This window comes from Panthera tigris, chromosome B4, assembly GCF_018350195.1.
Source record: "Panthera tigris isolate Pti1 chromosome B4, P.tigris_Pti1_mat1.1, whole genome shotgun sequence".
Classification (NCBI taxonomy): Eukaryota; Metazoa; Chordata; class Mammalia; order Carnivora; family Felidae; genus Panthera; species Panthera tigris.
Genome location: NC_056666.1, coordinates 26,178,219 through 26,200,046, shown reverse-complemented (window position 1 = coordinate 26,200,046; position 21,828 = coordinate 26,178,219).

Sequence of the window (21,828 nt, the reverse complement as noted above, 5' to 3'; positions counted from 1 at the left end):
ACTACAGTGTTACTCCATACCACAATTAAGCTTAGGAACAGCTTGAAATACCATTATTAAAACCGACATCTTGTCCCGGTTTTCTTCATTCCCGCGGGGAATTGAAATTATCATCTTAGTATCTGTTTCTCCAAAACTTCAGAGAAATGATAGAACATTGCACCTGGATTTCATTCTAACAAACTTGGATGATTTTCCTGACATTACGAAGATCTGATCTAGGAATTTAAACAAGCATATATAATCTTTCCCTAATAACCTTTTTATCCCATTTACAATGACATTACTATCAGTGCTATTTAGAAAAAATAATTACTTGTCAGAAAACCAAACCAAATTACTTTGGGTCTTACGTATAGAAATCCAACTGGTTTTAATGATTCTAGTGGGGCCCAAATAACATAACCGAACTGGATTTTTCACCTGAACACAAAAACATTATCTGGCACTGCATTTCCCGGTCAAAAAAAGAAAAAAATGCTCCGGAATAATTTCTTTTCTTAAAAACAAGATTAGCCAATTGACTGTACTCTTCAGGCACAATTAAAGCAGTTTTGCACAGGGGACAGACACATAATGCTCCAGTGAGCTGACATTTGCCACCCTGCTCAGTGCATTTTACTGCAAAAGAACCCGGTCTAATTTATACACTGGAGCCAAAATCAAACTGTGCACTATTCGCCTTGGCCATGACTGAAATACCTAGCTGGGGATAAAACATGGCGGCTGTTTCCCAGGGTCAGCAACACCCCAGGCAATTGAGAGTGCTTCACCCAGATGAAATTGCAAAGGGAATTTCAGGAGGCAGAATGTAATTATCCCCTTTGGAGTTTGGCATGGACAGAAGGATTAAACAGTGCTGTCCTTTGTCCCCAAAACAAAACGTGCCAGCAGATCTATGACAGACACAGCCAGGAATATGAGGAAGGAGCCTGGAGTCTTGTTTGCTTTCAGTGCCCTATTTTTCTCCTCCATAGATCACCAGTTCCTATGTACCCCCAAAACCAGGACGGGCCTCACTGTGGCCCCTCGTATGTCACGTTACTACCGCTTTAAATGCTTTTTAGAAGAGACTAGATTTAATGCTCGGCCATTGCCCTGTGAGCCACTGTCTCTGAGCTCAGTTAAAAGCAAGAACTACTTAGAACACAAGTCTCCAAGCTTTCCCTCACAGAAAGCAGAAAGCTCAATCCTGCTTTGGTACAGAACCTTCCAAAGTCCATTTTAGATGGTGAGCACTCATGTAATTATCCTCTAAAATAGAAATAAGACAGCTGTAGACCCCAAAGGGTGTCTGATGTCTCTTTTCCATACATTTTATACTAACTAACACTTGTAATGAAGGTTGGTAGGAAATTAACTGCCGGATGTGGGTCTTGACAGGGTTCCCGCTGGGCACCTTCAGAAACTTGTTCAATGTCAGTTAGTTGCTTGATTGATGCCAAAGTTCACCCACAAGAGCAGCAAGCCCAGGACAATGGAGAAGGTGGCTTGCACCCTTACAGCCTATGCTTTCCATTGCCGTTTACTGACTCGACTCCACTCCCTTGCTCAAGACATCCTTGACATGACTTTCTTTCCCACTTTTTCATTCCTACTGACCCTACTGAGAAGGTCACCAGCCTAAATGACTTCATCCCAGGATGTGACACTCACTCCTTCTAACATCTTTTGACATTGGTGCAACCAGTCCCCCCCCCCCAGTGACAAGATGACTCAAGGCACAACTTGTTGATGAAAGCCAGGAAACAGAATTCTAGAAACCCTGAGCTAACTCCAACCAACGCCCAAGTCCTGACTTTCAAATCCGTCAGTTCCCAAAAAGAAAAAAATTTTCCCAAACTTCCCAATCATAGTTAGTCCTGAGCCACCTAGTTCTGATATGTTATAAACGAGCGAAATAGAAGCCAAACCTAGATCGGATCTCTGAGGTGACACACTTTCCATTAGGGTTCGTTCTAGATAACAAATATCCTCTTGAGGATGGAACGAGTGAATTCCTCTTTCCCAAGAGCCACCCTTCACCAAGTGGCCCAGGTCAGATTTTATGATGTGCAAACCTGGTAGGGAATAAACATCTAGAAGTTAGTGCATTTCTTACTCGGGAATAAACATCATCTAGAAGTCAGTACATTTCTTACTCAGGAAATTTTGTCACCTCCAGTAAAAATGTTTTGGGTCACTTTCCTCCAAGAAGAGTAAAATTGTAATTCCGAGTAAGTCCTAAATAAGGTCTCTTCTTCTGGCCTTTCGGGTCAATATTTTGCTACCCCACTTTGAATGTTTTTAAAGCAAAAACCCTGAAGTTTTTTTCAATCCAGAAAATGAAGTGCTTAAAATAGGCAACAGCTCGCGTCCACATGATGGTCCCAAGTCTGTTTGACTCCAAAACGCAACATCTTCCCTCACTCCCTCCCAGTTACCTGCTGTGAGAAATCCTTTTGAAAGACACTTGCCTGGTGATGAGGATTTAACTGCTCTCCATAAACGGGGGAAAAAAAAAAAAAAAAAGAGCAAGGTATCCAAACTTTTAAACCACTCGCCGGAGGTAGAACATGAATATGAAACAGCTGTACACATGTCCTCTTTCTCTGTGAAGCCATGATCCGATGGAGCTCTTTGGAGACGCTGACGGTAGGCCAGACAGGGTGACCAGAACTTTCCACCCTGATGCAACTAAAGCCCCCCAATTTCTCTCGTGACGTCCTGTCTCCAACTCTCTCATTACGTAGTCTCTGGGGGTCTGTCTCTAGTCAGCTCTGCGCTTCTGAACATTCATTTCCTGCACCTTGGGAACGTTCTGTACAGTGTTTACTTCTCTCAGGCTTCATAGGATACTCTCTGAGCATGGAACCTCATCAACGTGTTCTCAGCTGAGAGATCCACTTAGCAAAACTCCTCAGGTTCCTGGGCCCTGTCTGGAAAGCCCTCTGTGAAATCGGCCTACCTTGAATGGGACTCCTGCTTCCCGCTTTGGCCAAAGCCAGGTTCCCTTTCCCTCAGCAGCCACAGAAACATTAGGGTTTCTTCATCCAAAGTTCACAATGGGCAAAGTTTCTTTCTCGCACTTGCTCAACACGCTTGTCTGATTCTGAGGAGAACTTGTCATTCACATGTGACAGGGTGACACGTAACCTAGGAAAATACACTCAACTCTAATTTATGGGTGAAGGGGAGACTCCAAACTTAAAACAAGCTTTTAAAGGAAGACTAGAGGCTCCCCAAGAGCCCTAGGGTTTGGCTGGGACTGCCTCTGTTTTCCACACTTTTTTTTTTTTTTTAACTTACTGCTTTGTGTTATTTTTTTTTTAAGTTCATGTACTTATCTTGAGAGAGAGAGAGAGAGGGAGAGAATGTGCGAACTGGGGAGGGCCAGAGAGAGAGAAAGAGACTCCCAAGCAAGCTCCATGCTGCCAGCACAGAGCCCGATGTGGGGCTCAAACCCGTGAACCATGAGATCGTGACCTGAGCTGAAATGAAGAGTCAGATGCCTAACTGACTGAGCCACCCAGGCGCCCCTGTTATCCACACTTCTATTGTCCAGCTTCTGCTCGGCCCTGGATGGACCTCCATGAAGCAGGGGACATCAGGGCGTTACCATAACTAACCCAGCAAGAAACTACATCTTGCCTCTAGCTGAACAATAGTCCTTTTTGAAAGTAGTTGGATATCACCTGGCCGTCAAGATTCAAACGAGGGGAAGGGGGGCCTGGGTGGCTCAGTCGGCTAAGCGTCTGACTTCAGCTCAGGTCACGATCTCACGGTCCGGGAGTTCGAGCCCCGCATCGGGCTCTGGGCTGATGGCTCAGAGCCTGGAGCCTGCTTCCGATTCTGTGTCTCCCTCTCTCTCTGCCCCTCCCCCGTTCATGCTCTGTCTCTCTCTGTCTCAAAAATAAATAAACGTTAAAAAAAAAATTAAAAAAAAAAAAGATTCAAACGAGGGGCAAAGGCCACATTCTTGTTTGAGACGAGTGTCCCGGTGTCCTCAGTTTTGATGGAAACTTACAAATTCGTCACTAATGCTTTATTCTATACACAGCAATCATTAACAACTATCCAGTGCAGATAAGCATTCAGGCCACAAACGATGGGAAAGCATGGGAAACCCTACCTTCCAGACTCCACCTTGATGCTAGCTACCCAGTTGTCCTTGGGGAAGTGCCACAACCAATCTGGACCTCAGTTTACTCACCTGCGAAAACAGCCTTTCAACAGAGTGATTTCCTAGGTGCCTACACCCTTGAGAAAGTTGAATGGCTCCATATCCATCTCAACATCCGCCACCCCACACCCGTTGCAAGTTGGGGACCGGCCCCTTTGTCACCATAGCATCACAAGTTGGGGACCGGCCCCTTTGTCACCATAGCACCCACCCGAGAAACTGGAGGGAATCTACACGCTTGCTCCTCAAACAAAAACATCCACATGTAAAAGCCTGCCTTGGAAAAATTAAGGTAAACATCTCTTGGATTTGTTGCTGTTGACAGCATGTTTTCAATTTGCAACGCAAATGCGTCGGAAGCCTTTCTGCGGGGGGAACCGGATGGCCCAGGGAATTGGTAATTGGTAATGAGTCGTGCAGCCTTTCGGGTCTCAGTTACCATTCTGAATGGAGCCCTGCTAATCGTGAATTACCTGATACTGTTGGAAACCTTTGCAACATGAGCCAAACCCCTGGATTCATTCCCTAGCTTAAAACAAGAGTGAAAACTGTCTGATTGGCATTCATAAGGGGAATCAGGGGGACGGAAGTGAACGATGAGAGAACCAGCTAGGGGGTTCTGTTCCGAAGCCTGAGGGGGTTTTTTCCCCCCCAGGATATGCCAGGGGAAGTTTCCCAGGAACGTCAGGCCTTGGGAAGCGGAATGAATGTACACCTCACATTCTGCAAGGGTCAAAAATTCCGGCCTTGGAATTTTCATTTCTGCCTCATTGCTGTCCCCGTCCAGAGGCTCAAAGTAGCCTTGTAGCAATTTTCAAGACGAAACAGATTTTACTATTTATTGCGAGCCCGGCTTTTCTTTGAAAACAAAACAAAAGAAGCTTATCATCAGAGCTTTACAAACTAACCAAAACAATGAATCTTCTTTTCTGAGAGGTACCAATATGAATGTCTGTGTTACGATCTGGTCCGCTGCATTTTACTTTCAGTATGTGCAGTCATCCTAAGGGAACCATCTAGCAGAAAAACAGAACTTTTACATCACTCGCTTTCCCGGCCTATTCCAGCTCCATATTTATATCACTACTTTTCCTTTACACTCTTTGGTTTATAGTAGCAATAATTTTCCCTCATATATAGTCCAACGAACAACCAATTAACAAATGCCCAGAGCGGCAAGCATTCTTGGCTGTCTTGCCTAGTCAGTCATTAATTTGGTGAAGGAAGGGCTAACAAACTCATAAAGGGGAACGTGAATTTTAGAAGTTAGTTCCATTTTACATTATTAAAAAGGAAAATGTAGTAAAAATAATAAGAGCTTTGCCAAAACTCTACAGCAAAGTCAATTAGTCTCACAAAGAGCCGGGGAGTCTACGATCTGAACTTGCATTTGGAACCACTTAGCCTATTAAAACAACTCCAAACTTCATCTCTTGCAAATCATATTTCAGTGCTCATGGCTGGATCCTAATGAGTAAGATTCTTTCACCATCCTGGGATGCAACACAATTTAAAGAATTCCGTGCGTCTGCGTATTTCCACTACACACATGTGACTTCACACATGGCTAATTTCTCACATGTATATGTACACACCTATCATGTAAATTACATGCACCAGTCTAGTCTTCTGCAACACAGAGCAAGCTAGGTGCTGCATCATATAGTGGTATAGTATATACTTTTAGGATGCCTTTAAAAGAAAACAAATTTCAAACAGAAGACTAGCAACACGGACATCACAAGCCTGCCTACGGCAAAAACAAAACGTGTCTCAACCAGAAGCGAAATCATTTTCACAACTTTCACTGTATTTCAAGTGTGAGGGGAATGCTGTTTCTTCAGTTAAGACAATTTGGTAATTGACTCAAGACAGGCCGTTTGTTCAATCAGTGTATCACCCTGAGCAATAAAGATTTGGTTTTGCTCTGATCAGTGGGACAAAGTTAAAATGCTAAGTGAGATTAGTTTTGTAGATAATTCTGCCAAGTGATGTTTTCCAATCAATTACATGAAGTCGCTGATAGGGCTTTTTTTTTTTTTTTTTAAAGAAAAACATATCTTATTTCATTGAAATCCAATGTTCCCCAAATGAAAACGAAGTTATCCCCTTTCAGACCCATGGCTCTCAACTCGCAGCCTCTATAAAAATCCCAAGCAATTTCTATAGGTTTTCCAAGGAAGATTCAGCTCTAATTAACTACAATTTTGTCCATATTTTGTTTTCCTACTGCACTGAAAGAATAGCAGGGGGTTAGCCCTGCAGAAAAGAAGATTATTAAAACTTTAATAACCTGAGCCTTTGAACCTTTCCAAATTCTTTACAATTTTCCCACATTTCCAGCCCAGATGTCTGCGTGCGGTTATAGTGGCAACGTGAACGTTTTGTTTACAATGTTATTCACCTTATTTATGACCTCCTTTTAAAAAAAAAAGCAGCAGAACACACAGTAATTTTGTAGTTCTCCTAGGCAAAGGAATCCAGTTGTTCTTAAAAGCAAATTTGCAAGCATGATTTTTATTCATGTTTAAGTTAAATCTTCCCGGTCACGTCTTCCCCGCTGCTAGAGGTGAATTGTTAGACAGCCTAGCAACGTGGCCGCTGAACCACAGCGTTCTTTTCAATCAAGCTACCCGGCTTCAAAAGACTGAAAAGAGACTTCGCTTAACTTGAACTCTTGAGATTGTCCCCAAAGGACTAAGAGGGTGGCATCCTTTAACATAATCAGCTGCCAGCCGGTTTACCAGAGAGGGATATTTGCATACAACAAAAGCCACAACAGAATTGCCTCCCATAGAATCCAATACGCCAGTTGCATTATCCCAGTTCCAGATACCGGTAGTTCCCCCCAATAGTCAGTTAGGACTTTTCTTTTAAGTTAAAAAAAAAAATTATTCTAGCAAACCCACTGCCACCTAAATGATTGCGTTTCACAAACATCTGTGCTCTGTGATCGAGTGCTAGCAAAAGAAATGTGAGGAGGTGTGTTGAATGGTACTTTCAGGAAGTTTACCAAAAGGGAGCCGACTGACCTTCTTCTTCCCTTCCTCTTCGTGCTGAATAGAATTTTAGTGTGATGGCTGGAGCTCTAGCAGCCATCTTGGACCACAAGTCCAAGGAACAAAAGCTAAGGAAGACAGAGCAGGGACATAGCAGGAGCCCAGGTCCCTGGGAATCGTGGAGCTACCTTTCCCGTTACGCAAGGCCTGCTCTTAGAACTGTTTTATATATGGAAAAGAGATAAACCTCATTATTGTTTAAGCCGCTGTTATTTGGGGATGTTTTTTGTTTAATGTGACAAAATCTAGTCCTAAGTAACATATCATAACTTGATTTAAAAGGCTCTATTTATAGTTATATTCTGCTAGCTGAGAAAGAGAAAAGCCATCCCTGACATCTAGGAGCTGGCCTGGTGCTGTTAGCCGGGGCTTGGTGTTGCTAGAAGCTACCCTGGTATTCACAATTAGGCGTTGGTGCTGTCCTGTTGAACGTAAGCAATTTCACAAAACATCAGCCTCAGACAAGGGCGCTCTGTGACCGTGAAAGATAAGACAAAAGGAAGACCATTCCATATCATGTCTGAGCACCGACAAAGCATGAACTTTGTCCAAACCACAAAATCCCGAATCCCTCCCTATCCTGGCTAATATGAGCGACCGCTGTTTTTACCAATCACAGGTCTTGCATGGCTATGTTCCTCCCGCCTTCTAGATAACATTGATTAAGATGCCCAATTCTAGAGTTCATTCTACTTCCTGAGAGCATCCAATTCAGACCAAAACTTCACCTCTTTGAATCCTTTCCCAAATCACCTAACACTGTCCAAATCCTAGAACACCTTTTCTAACACCCGCCTACAGACGCTCCCACGGTTTCCCATTGTGTGTTCTCCCCCATTGCAGTGAGTCAATAAAACCCAGTTTGTTCAACCACAGGTTTGTTCCTGGAGGTCTCTGGCTGGTGGCCATTGGTGTAGCTATGTTTGTCTCCCTACGGCAGAAAACTAAAACAAAAACAAAAACTTAAAACAATAAATCCACCCACCATATCAATCCATAATTCAAATGATCTTCCCCAAATGGAAAGCCCCAAGTTTTCAATAGACTTCAATCACTAAAAAACCAAATCAGCACTTTGAAATCATCAGACTCATTGAAATGATCCCCCTGTGCTATTGCCACAGCTTGGAACAGACCCAGCCTGAGCCCCCGTCATGTACCAAGTTCACAGTAACTATAGCCCAGTTCAGCTCAATCAATGTGCAAAGAGGTAAATGCCTACTCTGTCTACTTCTTCTCCCTTTCTTCCCTTCCTGTTTTGTTTTTTGTTTTTTTTTTTTCCTCCCAGCTCCTTCTCTCTCTCTCCTTTTTGACCTCTCCACCATCAGACTCCAAACTTTTCGGTGGTTCCTGGGCTGGGTTCACTCAGAGCTGTAAGGAGCTCTGTGCGGGACTAAGTTCTTCAATCACATTTGTCACATCCATCACTCAATGGCAGCTCTTGTTGCTATCCTGTCGGCCACCCTGCCACTCGGAACTTGTCCCTGCCACACTTCTTTCTCCTCTTTACCTCTTAAAAATGACCATTGCTTACCTCATTTTCTCAAGCAAGGTAATAATCTCTTTATTTGAATGATCGAATGTTCTAAGAAATGAAAGCTAAAAGTAACAACGTCTCTTCTAATTTCTTCTTTTACCCCTTATCCCTTCCCCAATCCACAAGCTACATTCAAAAGTAAACTCCCAGGGATAATGCCCTTGCTTTCATAGCTCGAATCAAAGGCATCACTCTCAAGATTGACAAACAGAATGGGAATACAATTTGCTTATCATTAGGCAAATGTTTTATAGCAAATAGTGTCTTAAGATGTGTTTCTTCCTCAACCCAAATAGGTATCAATGCTAAACTTACCACTACATTGTGTGATTCTTGAGATTCTTTGAATCTCTGGTTCCACCTAAATGCCTAGGATAAAAGTATGTGGTAAACAAAAGTGTTAGGATGATTTAATTAATTAATCATCTGTGTCAAAACCCAGTGCAACCCCCATTATCTAAACAGAAGAAAAATCAACAGAGTGGGCAAGGAAGAAAATGACATGGACCAAAGACAAAAGGTCATTGTACGATATATTTTTAGAGGTTTACAAGAAATCACCTTGAAATTTGAGGTGTAAAGAAATAAGCAGTAGTTAAGGAGTCTGGTGGCACAGGTCTTCAGAAAATCGGAAGTTTCCTTCTATTTTTTTTTTTTTTTAAGTAGGCTTCACATTCAGCATGGAGCCCAACACAGGGCTTGAACTCATGACCCTGAGATCAAGACCTGAGCTGAGATCAAGAGTCGGCCACTTAGCTGACTGAGCCACCCAGGCACCTGTTGTGTTTTCTTTTTTTTTTTTTTTTAATAAATATATATTTGAAAGCTAATGCATACACACGAAAGTGCACAAATCCTGAGTTCATAAAGCTCAATGAAGTGTCTCAAAGTGAATATACCTGTGTAAGCACCGTCCAGGTCAAGAAATAGAACATCACCCATTTCAAAGAATAACCAAAGACCACAGTAGAGTCTATATTGAGGCTGATAATGAGGCTGAATCCACAAGCTTACGAAGCAAGGGAGAGTCCGCATCACTCTGGAAGGAGATCATCAGTCTCTCTTAGGGTGTGTGTGAGAATATACCAGGAGGGGAAAAAAAGTTTCTTCCAAATAACATAGGCTTCCCAAAGACACTTTGCAATTGATTACAGAATATAATTGATAAATCTCTCCTAAGTATTAGTCCTCACCACAGCGTGACATCATTTAGGCAGGCAGTATACCACACCTAGCTCTAAATAGGTTCAAATTCAGGTAAGGCTCAAGCCGACTTAGGGTCATCCAACAGCCAAGCCCTAACAGACAAGCACAAGGTTCGAAGAGGACGTGGCTGTGATTTTAACACACCTAAGCCACTCCTCATACCTCTTTCCAACCACTACCTTAACTTCTGACTCCAAAAATTATTTTTGCCTGTTCTTTAACTCAAGACAGGTACTAATACACCAAGTATTCTTTTTCTTTTTATTGAGGTAAAATTCAAATAGCATTATCTTCAAACCATCCAACAATCTAGTCCGCCTATTCAAATCTCCCATTGAACCTTCTCTAGTGGATTTTTCACTTTAGCTACTGTACTTTTCAGCTGCAGAATTCCTATTTGGTTCTGGTTTATAATTTCTATCTCTTTATTAATATTCCCTATTTGTTCATACCTCACTCTCCTGGTTTTCTTTAGCTCTTTGATTATGTTTAAGCCCAATTTAGTTAGAGTCTTTGTCTAGTAAGCCCAATATCTGAGCTTTCTCAGTGACCATTTCTGTCATTTTTTTTTTTTCTGTGAATGGGCTCTACTTTCTTGTTTCTTTGCATGCCTTGTAATTTCTTTTTTTTTTTAATTGGACATTTTAAATAGTATAATGTGTTAATTCTAGAAATCAGATTCTCTCTTTCCCCAGGATTTGCTGTTAATTACCAATGGCGGCAGTCATCCATTTGTTTGGGGACTTTTCCAAACTATTTTTTTTTTTTAAGATTGTATTCCTTGTCATGTGTTGTCACTGAAGTCACTGTTCCATTATCTCATTGGTCAACCAGTGACATGACAGAGATTTCCTTAAATACTCGAGGCCAAAGAGAAAACTACATACTTCCGTTGCCCTTGCAGTCTGGCTCTGAGCTGGGGCATTCCTTCAACACTAAGCCAGGCCACTTGTAGCTCTGTGTTAGCCTTTACTTCCTATAATTACTTCCACATACACACCATGGGTGCAAGCATAGGGTCCTCTCAGGCCTTTTCTACACATGTGCCCAGCCCTATGCATACATGTTTCACTCCTGCCTCCCCAGTTATATGTGAGAGTCCTTCCAAGCCTTTATTCTCCAAGACACTTTCTCCTCAGCCTCGTCTTTTCCAGGCTGTTATGTCTGTCTAATGCTTGCCCCGTGCCTTACTCCAAGTGACTACAGATAGTCTTTTAAACCTTTTCTTTTTCCTTAAGCTAAACATTGTGAAATTCATTCTTATTGTTGCAGATAGCCAGAGTTGAATTTTTCAACGAATTCGGCTGCTGCCCAGAAAACCCTTCTGGCCTGAGGTAGGCAGAAGAAAGGTCAGCGGCCTCTCTGCCAGACCATCACATAATTACCAGAGAGGTTAATACACACGACCGTAGTATTTTAAGAACAAAGTCTGCATTAAGTCCCAGGCACGGGCACGTCCCATCAGGAACAATAGCCACTGTCCCCATGGCTGCCACCGTGCTAGGAAATAGAGGGTGTCAGGCAGATGAGCAGAAAGAGCACCATGTTTTCTTAACCGAAATTCAGCTTCCTTTCTCTTCGTTAAACATTCCCTTCATTGCTGGACATTTTTTATTAGATTCCACAGCTCTGAAAAAGTTTTCATATGCATAAACATCAGATGTTTTAAACACTAACAGCTGAGTCAAGTCATGAGCAAAACACTGACACCTCTCCTGGAGCCTCTTCATCGTGATACAGAGCGTTTGGCCTCCTTGAACCCAGGTCGTCAGATTTTTTTTTTCTTTTGAAGAGTCATTTCTTAAATCTCCACCACTCGCACGATTTCCTGCTATTATCCCAAACATGTGACCTTCTTTTGCAGGGAAAATACGCATCTCCCGAAGATATGGAGCATTCTGGAGCTTTCCACATTTTTCAGCCAGGAAAGTATCCGGGGGAAAAAATGGGATATTTTTATCAGACTTGGGCGTAAATGATCACAATGCAAAATGACTCCTCAATCACTTCATAGCCCATGAGCCTCTACAGACAAGTGGATTTACCTATATATGTCGAGAAACATGACTGATTTTGAAACCAACCTGCAGGTTCTTCTAGTCCAAAATTTGAGTGGACATTTAGCAATCTTAACCCAAATAAAGGTGACAGGTCAGACAGTAGGGTTAAATTTATCATTGTAACTTCTAGCCAAGCATGTGCTAACTGTGTATTCATTTGAACAAGAACCATATGCACGTATAAGATGTTAGCCTTCTGGTTGGAGACATATGTAGTCTAAAAATCACCACAGGAACAGCTCACCAACTGTCCCGCTCCAAAGTGCAGGGACTGGGCCACCTCAGGGATACAAAATGTGTCACCACAGTCTCTGCGTTGTTCAGGAATAAGGCATCTGCTTCTATGCATTGTCTCAAGAATGCTGAGCTCCTGGTGGAAGTGAAGGAGAGAGCAGTAGAATCAGATGGTTGCCAAACAGAGGCACTAGCTCACTAGCTCATTCTGCCCTTTTCTGACATCTCCCTCTCTGCTCTCAGGTGTTTATTTTCACCTACTTTGAACTGTACGATTCAGCTGGAAGGTGGAATGGGTAAAAAAAAAAAAAAAAAAAAAAACAGATTGGGTATGCCTGTTTACCTCTTTTTTCTCTAGGTCCATTTTTCTCAAGTGACTCAACAGAGGTTATTGTTTGCTTGTTTGCCTGCTTGTTTTGTTTTGGTTTGGTTTTTTGTTTTACGTAGAGCCAGGTCCTTCCACGGGAGTCTAACAGACAGATATAAGAAGCTTCCAGTTCAGGCTTCCCCTTCGCCTTTTGTCTCATTGTAGTTCCCCGCCAGCTTTCAAAATGATCGGACATCTGCTTTTCCTTAGCTAAAACCCTAGCCACACTCTGGCCCCCTGACAGAGAACAAACCACAAAGACCTTCATCCTGTTGAGCAAAGTCTATTACAATGAATAGCCCATGATAGACAAAAGCCATCTGTGTCTGTCACAGGTATTACTTTATAGAGTAGACCCCAGGTATTACCAATAGACTTGGAGGGAACCCACAGACGAGATTTCCATCAATAACGTAGTAGTATTTCCGAGAAAAGAGGTTTCCTAAAGTCATTACTTATATCAGATGCCTTGCAATTGGTCAACATGCCCCTTGGGCAACACTCCACATTCTCTCAACCTCACCTGTTTCTTTTTGCAAGCCCTGCTGTTGGGACTAGTTCTTTGTAGGCTCTGACCAGCAGGTGCAACCTGACAGCACCCAGGCTAAGCTCCAGTGTGGCGGGTGAGGTGTGAGAACCAGCTTGGCATTTGTGTATGTGCAAACTGGGAGGCGAAGAGACCATTAATGCCCGGTGGGGGCAACCCTTTGACCACGGAAGGAACAGAACTGTGTATAAACACATTCTCCTCTCTTCCCCTAGGCTGACGGTCGCAAGACCCATCTCAGGCAACCCCACAGGTTCAGCCACAGAAGCTGTGCCAAGCTCAACAACAACATATCTTTGAAATTGGCTCTCTTGCTTTTCTTCCTCGCTTCATACCCTGCCCTTCACGTCTGCTCCTGGGTCACACTCCCCAGTAAAGTACATGCCCTTGAGCACGGAATATGTTGCCATCCATATCTGTTTTCCGGAAAATTCAGGCCACGGCACCAGTCTATCGGCAATTTCCTTGTATCTCTCATTGAGCTTTCATTATGTCATGTTTTTGGAGACAGAAAGACAGACAGACCTGACCCCCAAAATTCTATATCCTCAAGATCCTGAAAACTAGTGGCCCTCGTTTTCGGATGGAAAGAAAGAAGGAAGAAAGTAAAGGAATAACTGAGTAAGGGAGGGAAAAGAAGGGAGAAGAGAAGAGAGAAAGAGGGCCCAGGGGAAAGGAGGGGACAGCAGAAGAGAAGGGAGGGGAAGGTAGGAGGAGAGGAGAGCAGGGCAGAATCCACATCTCGCCTTATTCCCGACTCCAGAGACTGGCTCTCCAGCTGGGCTGCTTCTGCAATGGGGGGCTCTCCTGTGTCTTCTGTGTAGCTTTATCTCACCTACGTCTTGATGTTACGTGTTTGCCTTGTTTGATTGACTAATTTCACTTTCTTCACTTTACGACCTTGTGGAGTGCACAATGCCCCCAAGTTCTTGCCCTTCGCAAGAGAAGCCATGGGCCTTTCATAAATGCAAGCTTATTCCAGGTGAGGTGATGAGCAAATACCACATTCGTTTCTCAACCTTTGCATATGCTTGACGATGGAAAGGGAAACTTGACCCACCTCTCTCAAATACAACTTCGTCCGGTCACCCGCCTGCCCAACAATGGGCCACTCCTGAGCACCACAGAACTCTCTCGGCGCTCACTCAGGGCACCGGGACGCGTGCGGGGCCTCCGTTCACATCTGACGACAGACAGGCATCAGAAAAGCCAACCCCCGCTCCCTGCTCTAACCACTTTTCCATGTCCACCTCTTGTCATCCGTGGGGATAAATAGTTGCTCCTAGGAAGAAGTCACAACTCTGACTTTTGGGGTCAACATTTTTGGAGGAAACATTTTCTAGATACACACGCACTGGTATGCACCTATGCGCGTACATATATATTTTCCTCCACTTTCCTGAGGGTGAAGGCAGCACCCTGTGGATTAAATCGGCTCTGCAGCCGTTGAATACTAGTGTCACGTGGGAACTTCAAAAACACCCTACGCGATACTCCATCGGTCCCACCCCCTGCCTGTGTGCCTCCTGCTATGCGGTGGGCGTGTCCTCTTCCCATCGCTTCCGCCCCAAACCTGGGTCATCCTGACCTGCCCGGTCCATCAGCAGACCCCGCTGCTCCACCTTCCGACTATACTCCAATATAATTCTTGCCTCTCGGGTCTGAACCACCATCAGCCCTTCCCCTGAACTGTGTGTGAATAGCCTGCAAAATGTTCATCATCCCTTCCGCCTATTTTCAACACAGCAGCTTGTGAAGTCTCATTAAAACCAAAGCCAGGGGCGCCTGGGGGGCGGGGGGGGGGGGCTGGCGGCGCTCAGTGGGTTGAGTTTCTGACTCCTGATTTCGGCTCAGGCTCTGATCCCAGGGTCGTGGGATTGAGCCCTGCGTCGGGCTCCATGCTGAGTGCGGAGCCTGTTTGAGAGTCCCTCTCTCCCTCTAAAATAAAAATGAATAAATGAATGAATGAATTTAAAAACCATAAGCCCAATCATGTCACTCTCCGTTCAGAAGTTTTCACTGGACCCCCACTCCTATGGAGCAAAAGCCAAAGTCCATAAAATGTCCTAAGGACCCTTGTCCTGTCAGGTTAAGGAGAGGACCCAGGACCACATCCGGGTTCAATGACACGTTAGAATGACTCACAGGACTCACCGACAGTCATTCTACTCATGGTTACAGTTTAGCGTAGCAGGAAGATACGGCTTAAATCAGCCGAGAGAAGAGGTGCGTGGGGCAGAGTCCAGGAGAGTTGCACACACACAGCCTCCACTTGGCGTCTCCCAGTGGAGTCGTGGGGCAGTGCGGACTTCTCCCGGCAACGACATGTGACGATACACACAGAGTACTGTCACTTGGAGAAGCCCACCTGAGACCTGGAATCTGGATTTGTTACTGGGTCTCAATCACATGGACATGACCGACTGCCTGCATGGCTGAGCTTTAGTCTCCAGCCCCTGCAGAGATCCAGTTGGCACCATGTGACCCAAAGCCCCATCCCCAATCACATCATTAGGCCATCCAGTGTGTCCCCAGACCCCAAGTGAAGACATTCTACCCAAGGCTTTACAGATCACCTGCCGGGAGTCAAGGGCAAAGACCAGAACTGTCTTTGGGTAGGATAAGTCTTTACTACACAAGGCCTTGTGAAAGTGAGGCTCTCTACTGCCTCGCAGGCTCCCTCCCGCCACTGTCCCCTTGGTCACTTCCCTCTGGCCGTACTGGCCTCCTTGCCATGTCCAACAAGCTCGGGCTCCCACTCACAGCCTTTGCCCTGTTGTCCCTCCCAGCTGTACATGTGCTTTGCTTCCTCATGTCCTTCCAGGCCTCTGCTCAGCATCCCCTGCTAGTAAGCACCTCCCCCAGCCCCCTACTTAAAATAGCAACCTAGGGGCGCCTGGGTGGCTCAGTCGGTCAAGCGTCGGACTTCAGCTCAGGTCATGATCTCACAGCTCATGAGTTCAAACCCCGCATCAGGCTCGGTGCTGACAGCTCAGAGCCGGGAGCCTGCTTCGGATTCCGCGTCTCTGTCTCTCTCTGCCCTCCCCCGCTCGCACTCTCTCTCTCTCTTTCTCCCTCTCTCTCTCTCTCTGTCTCTCAAAAATAAACATTAAAAAAATAAAAAATTTAAGAAAAGAAAATAGCAACCTCACCTGCACACACGAGCTTCCAACCGGTGAGCCCTTGTTCGCTATGCATTTGTTTACTATCACACCTTGCTGGGCTCCGGCTGGCTAGGATCCTTTCCTGTCTTGTTCACCAGTCTTCTCTACAATCTGGAACACTGCCTTGCACATAGTAGGTGCCCAGTAAATATTCAGTGAATGAATGAGCCTATGCCTCTGGAGCATGAATGAGGAACCAGCTTCCTCCAGAAGTTGCCTTTGTGTCTTTTAGACATTAACCAGATCAAATCTTTTCTCAGTGCTAACGAAAGAACTACTGTCATAACCCGATTTTATACGGAACTTCCCTCCTGTTGGGATCTGCCCATCCTCGGAGCCTGGAAGTCCCTGGTTCGTTTTATTTTGTTCTCTTCTTTCTCCCTTCATTTACCTGCTGGTGATTTTCCAGGGAATTTACAAATGACGCCAATATTTGACAGACGGGAGAACTGGGCTGGCTGATCCGGCAGGTCCGGACCGGCTGTTACAGTCCAGGTTCAAGTTCAGGAACTATTCCTTTTGTGCCTTTCCTCGCTGCAACTGCTGCTAAGCTGTCCTCCCTCTCTCGCTGTCCAGCTGCCCCCTCACATCTCCCTATAGCAGCCCCCTGCAGCTGAGGGCCCCCGTGACATGGTGGCTGTATCTAAGGGGTGGGTGGAAAGGAATGGTCGCCTGACTGCTTCATCAAGCACCGGCTTTCTCTTCTTGGACGCTGGGAGCCTCTGAGGTGAAGGCAGAGTCTGATAACTGCTGTATCCTTCAGAAGCCACCTTTATGGCCCCATGGGAAAAATTACCAGGTCTCAGGGCTTGATCACCCAGCGATGCCCCCTGCATCGCCCCCAAATCCTCGGGCCGCTGGCCGGCTGCTGGTCCAGCAGCCAGTTCCACCTCCATCCTGAGAACTCTGATGTCGGGACTGTCCCAGACCAACGGAATCACCGTTTCGGGGGCAGAAGGGGATGGGGCGGGGCACAAGGGTCCGGCCTTGGTGTGGACAGAGTTGTCCAGGGGAGCCAGTGTGTGGCCCAGGAGAGAGCCCTGACCACTGCTGCAGGGAGGCGTCTACAACAGGCCCTTTGGGGGCTTCTTGGAGATACAAATACCTCAACCTGCCAAAGGCCAAAGATCCTGTTCTTGGCTCTGGACTGAACCCTCAGTCCAGCAAATGGGCTCAGCTCTCACCTTGGCACCTCTGTGCAGTGGCCCAAGGGACATTTTGGTAGGAAGAGGGCTCAAAACAATATCCTTTCATAAAGGCTTTAGTTGTCGGCCCCCCCACAAACCCCTCCATACCCACCACACCTCACCTCACCCAGGAGACTATGGACCAGTAGTCTTGGTCGTAAAATATGGAAAACCATCCCAGTGGTGACAGCAATGAATCTCTAGGCCTATCTGTCTGCACTGTCCTCTCAGGTGGCATCGGGAAACGTTGTCACCTAGATGGCCCTGTGTCCAGCAGCACTGCTGTCGTGGACCAAAAACTACGGTCAAAACAACACGCAGAACTCTTAGAGACGGGGATGTAGCCCACCAAACTAGCCAAAGCGTCCTAAGCAGAACGGGAGAGTACGTCTTGTAGCCAAACCACTCTGACACCACTGATTTGGACTTAAAGGGTTTACTCTGCCGACCGTGCAGACTGGGACCAGAGGTCGGACCCCTGGAGGCTCTCCTGGCCTCCTGACGGGACTGCCGCATTATATGTGTATAGGATACAAAAGAGCAGCAGACAGAAGACAGCGAAAAGGCAGCTCAACATTGCCTCATTCTTTTCCTTTAGACTGGTCAAATGATATTCGACACTGCCTTTCTCACATAAAATACAATTCTGAAAAGCAGTTTCTTACGGGTAAGGGTGTGCACGTGTGTACGTGTGTGCGTGTGCGTGGCCAACAGGCATAAACTTATCCAAACGCCAGCCCCCACACTTGCCGCTGACCTGTGTTTGTCCTCACCTTTTTAATTGTCAACTCTGTTGACTGGCCCTCTTTGGTCATTACAACGTTGGACAGTGATGACTGTGCCCTTCTTGAAACTTGCTCTCCCATGGTTTCCGTGGTGTCACTCTTTCCCGGATCTCCCCAGATTTCTTTGGTGGCTCCCACTCGGCACTCCGCCTTCCCTTTCCGTGTTAGTGCTCTCCGTGTTCTGCCTTTAGTTCTGGGGGACTTTACTTACGCCCATGGCTTCCCGCACCTCCTGTGCTGATGACTTAATACCTTTTCTCCCCTGGCCACCTGAAGACCAGAACGATATCCCCCCAGAGTCAACTGCTCCTCTTCCTGGGTCTTCCAGCTCAGGCAAGAGCGTGAGTTCCATCCAGTCGCCCAGGAGAACCCCGAGAATCATTCTAGTCTCCTCCACATCCCAACACACCCCCATCTAGTCAGGGACCTGGTCCTGCCATGCCTGGCTCTTTAGAATCTCTCAGGTCCCTTACCCTCCCACCCTCCTCCTCCATCAACACAAATACCCAACTCTGAGCCTCATCATCTCTCTCCTGGACTATCGTGATTGTCTCCAACCAAGGTCTCCCTCCCAGTATCGGCATCTACGATGCTCCTCCACATTGAATCAAAGTAATCATTCCAAGGAGCAAATCTCGACATGCTCCCCTTCAGCCTGGGATCCTACTTAGAAGCCTTGCAAGGGGAAGCAGCACCGGGGCATGCACGTGTTATCGTGCCATAAATCTTACTGAATCTGAGTGGGAGGGGGTGAGGTAGGTCAGTCCGGTTCAGCCCAGAAAATGAAAACCAATTCTAGATATTCCAAGCAGAGGGAATATAATACAGAGAAGGGGTCATGCATGTGGTTGAAGATGTGGAGACCCAGAAGACAGGGAGGCAATCAAGAGATTAGCGTGAAGGACAGCAAACAGGCAAATGACTACCATAAAGCGTAGGACATTTATACCGCTGCAGGTTGTTTGTTTGTTTGTTTTCATGGATAGAAAACTCAGTCACAGGACCGATTCCACACGGGACCTCTGGCAACCTACCACTTCATCAGCAGGTATGGTTTGCACACTTACCTTTCCCAAACCTCTTCACGCGTGTCAAATCCCGTGTTCGTCCCCTGAATGTGAAATGAATAGCTCTCGGTTCCGATCATTTCCTCCCGCCTGGATTCTACTTATTTAAATCCATCCCATCTCTGAAATCCCACTTTAATTCCTGTCTCTTTCCCTAGCATTTCCAGACCACTACCATCACGATGGGGCAGACAAGTAGTAGCGACAACGGCTGAACCTGGGGTGGCTGAAAAGTGGCAGGAGGCACAATTAAAATCTGTCCACAGTAATATTAGAGGGACTTCTTGTGTTTACTCCCACGTGAGAGGGCTTCCGTGAATGTAACTTCTGGCCCCTCTCCACCTCTTACCCCCTCGGTTCAAGAGGCGGGAAGACTTCTGAGAAGACTTAGAGGTATTCTGGGTTCTGCTCTATCGTTTTGTCTCTTGGGAGCAAAGTTACCTGCGGGCACCGGGGGCCCTTCATACTCTCACCTGTTCCACGCCCACATGCATGGGGGGTAAGTATGTGAACTTCTGGAATTCCTTTGCAGGCCCATCTGGTTCTCACAAGACGCTGTGGCTTCTATCTTAGCCTTTAACAAAAATAAAGAGGGTCGGGGAGAGGGGAAAATGGGTGATGGGCATCGAGGAGGGCACTTGTTGGGATGAGCGCTGGGTGTTGACAGTAAATTATAATTTAAAAAAAAATAAAGAAATGTTGCGGTTTCATCTGATGCTCTGGGTCTCTCGGTTTTTTCAAAACCTGAGCAGGACAGAGGGTGCTATTTATCGGTCCCCCTAAGAAACTCTAACACATGTCTTTTATCTCAGCCTCCCATTTATAGATTCCTTGGTATCTAATTCTTTGTTTTTGAATGCAATACACCCCTGCCTAACTCCGACTTGATCCTTTCTGGACTTTGGCTCTGACCTAGCATTTCTCTGGCTTGAAATGTCAGCAAAATAGAACCTCAACTCCCCATCAGTTCCCGCCTCCCTGCTTTTTATGACCCACCCCATGGGAACAAGTCATTTTCACCCCACCGTGATTCTGACTCTTTTGAGCTCTCAGTGAGGCATCTTAACAAGGTTGCTAAGAACATGGGCTCTGGAGCCAGACTGCTTTGCCTTTAAATGGTCTCCCCACTTAACAGCTGTCTAGCCTGGGGCAAGATACTTAAACTCCCTATATTATATAGCATTACATAATAATTGATGTTCATAAAGGTGATGTGAATCATCAAGCCAAAATTCAAAATCTGCTGAATGTGCTGTTTAAGAAGATAGAAAAACGTATCACACATTCTAGAAATACTTAGATCTACAATGGTTTTCAGATTGTTGGTGCTTGAAGGGCTAAGATTTGATTATCTTGAAAAACAACTTAGAAAGGACGTGTCACTTCCTGACATAGCTATGTAACTGAAGAAAAATAGTGAAACTTCTGGGGAGGCAAAAAAGGACAGTGGAAGAGGTCTGAATTCAAAAGCAGACCTGAGTTTGAATCCCCTGTCTGCCCTCAAATTCATGTAAGGTATTTGACCTTCTGAAGCACCTGTGTCTGTATGTGAAAGTGGGCATAAAAATTACTACCTTGCAAAATCATCATGAAGCTTAAATGAAATAATGTAGGTGTGAGTAGATGTGTGGGCCCTGACTCTGGGCAAGGGAGGGTTCTTCACAGTAACACCCCCAATCCACTGGTGTTTGACCCATGAATGCTGTTGAGTAGAGTCAGATAGAATTCTTCTGCCCATCAACTTATTTGCCCCATCGAAACAGGAAGAGCCCTTGGAGGAAAAAAAGGACATCTTCCCTTTGCTATTCAAAACCGTTAAAATATGTCTGATGGGCTTGGAAACACCAACCAAATCCTGATTACACGGAGCACAGATTTGTAAGGTCCCTGAGAATTCTTCATGAGGGTTGGAGATGAAATGCAAATCCTCTCATTAAGGGCTGAGAAACAATGGTGAGTCTGTGTGGCTCAAACACTGTCCTGACCCAGCCACCCTGATGACATGCTTATGCCTAGGAAAGAGGCCATATGAGTCAATATGAAGAGCGCTAATGAAGCCAGATAATACCCACAAAGCACATCCAAAGCAGTGCTCAGGGGGAAATGTATAGCCTTAAATACTTACGAGAAAAATTGAAACAAACAAAGCATTTAACTCAGGTAAAAGCAGAGAAAAAGAATTAGAAAAGATATAAAAGCAGGAATAAATGTAAACTTAAAAAGTCATAGAACTAGTAAATATGTCCAAGAGCCCATCATAGAATGAAATGCTCTTTTTTCTATGCCTGTTGGTTGTGAATGTATTACATAATCAAAAATTAAATTATCCATCTATCACTAGATAGATACATAGATGATAGATAGACAGATATGATACAGACAGAGGGAGAGAGGAAGACAGGAAGAAGACAAGGAAGGAAGGAAGGAAGGAAGGAAGGAAGGGAGGAAGGAAG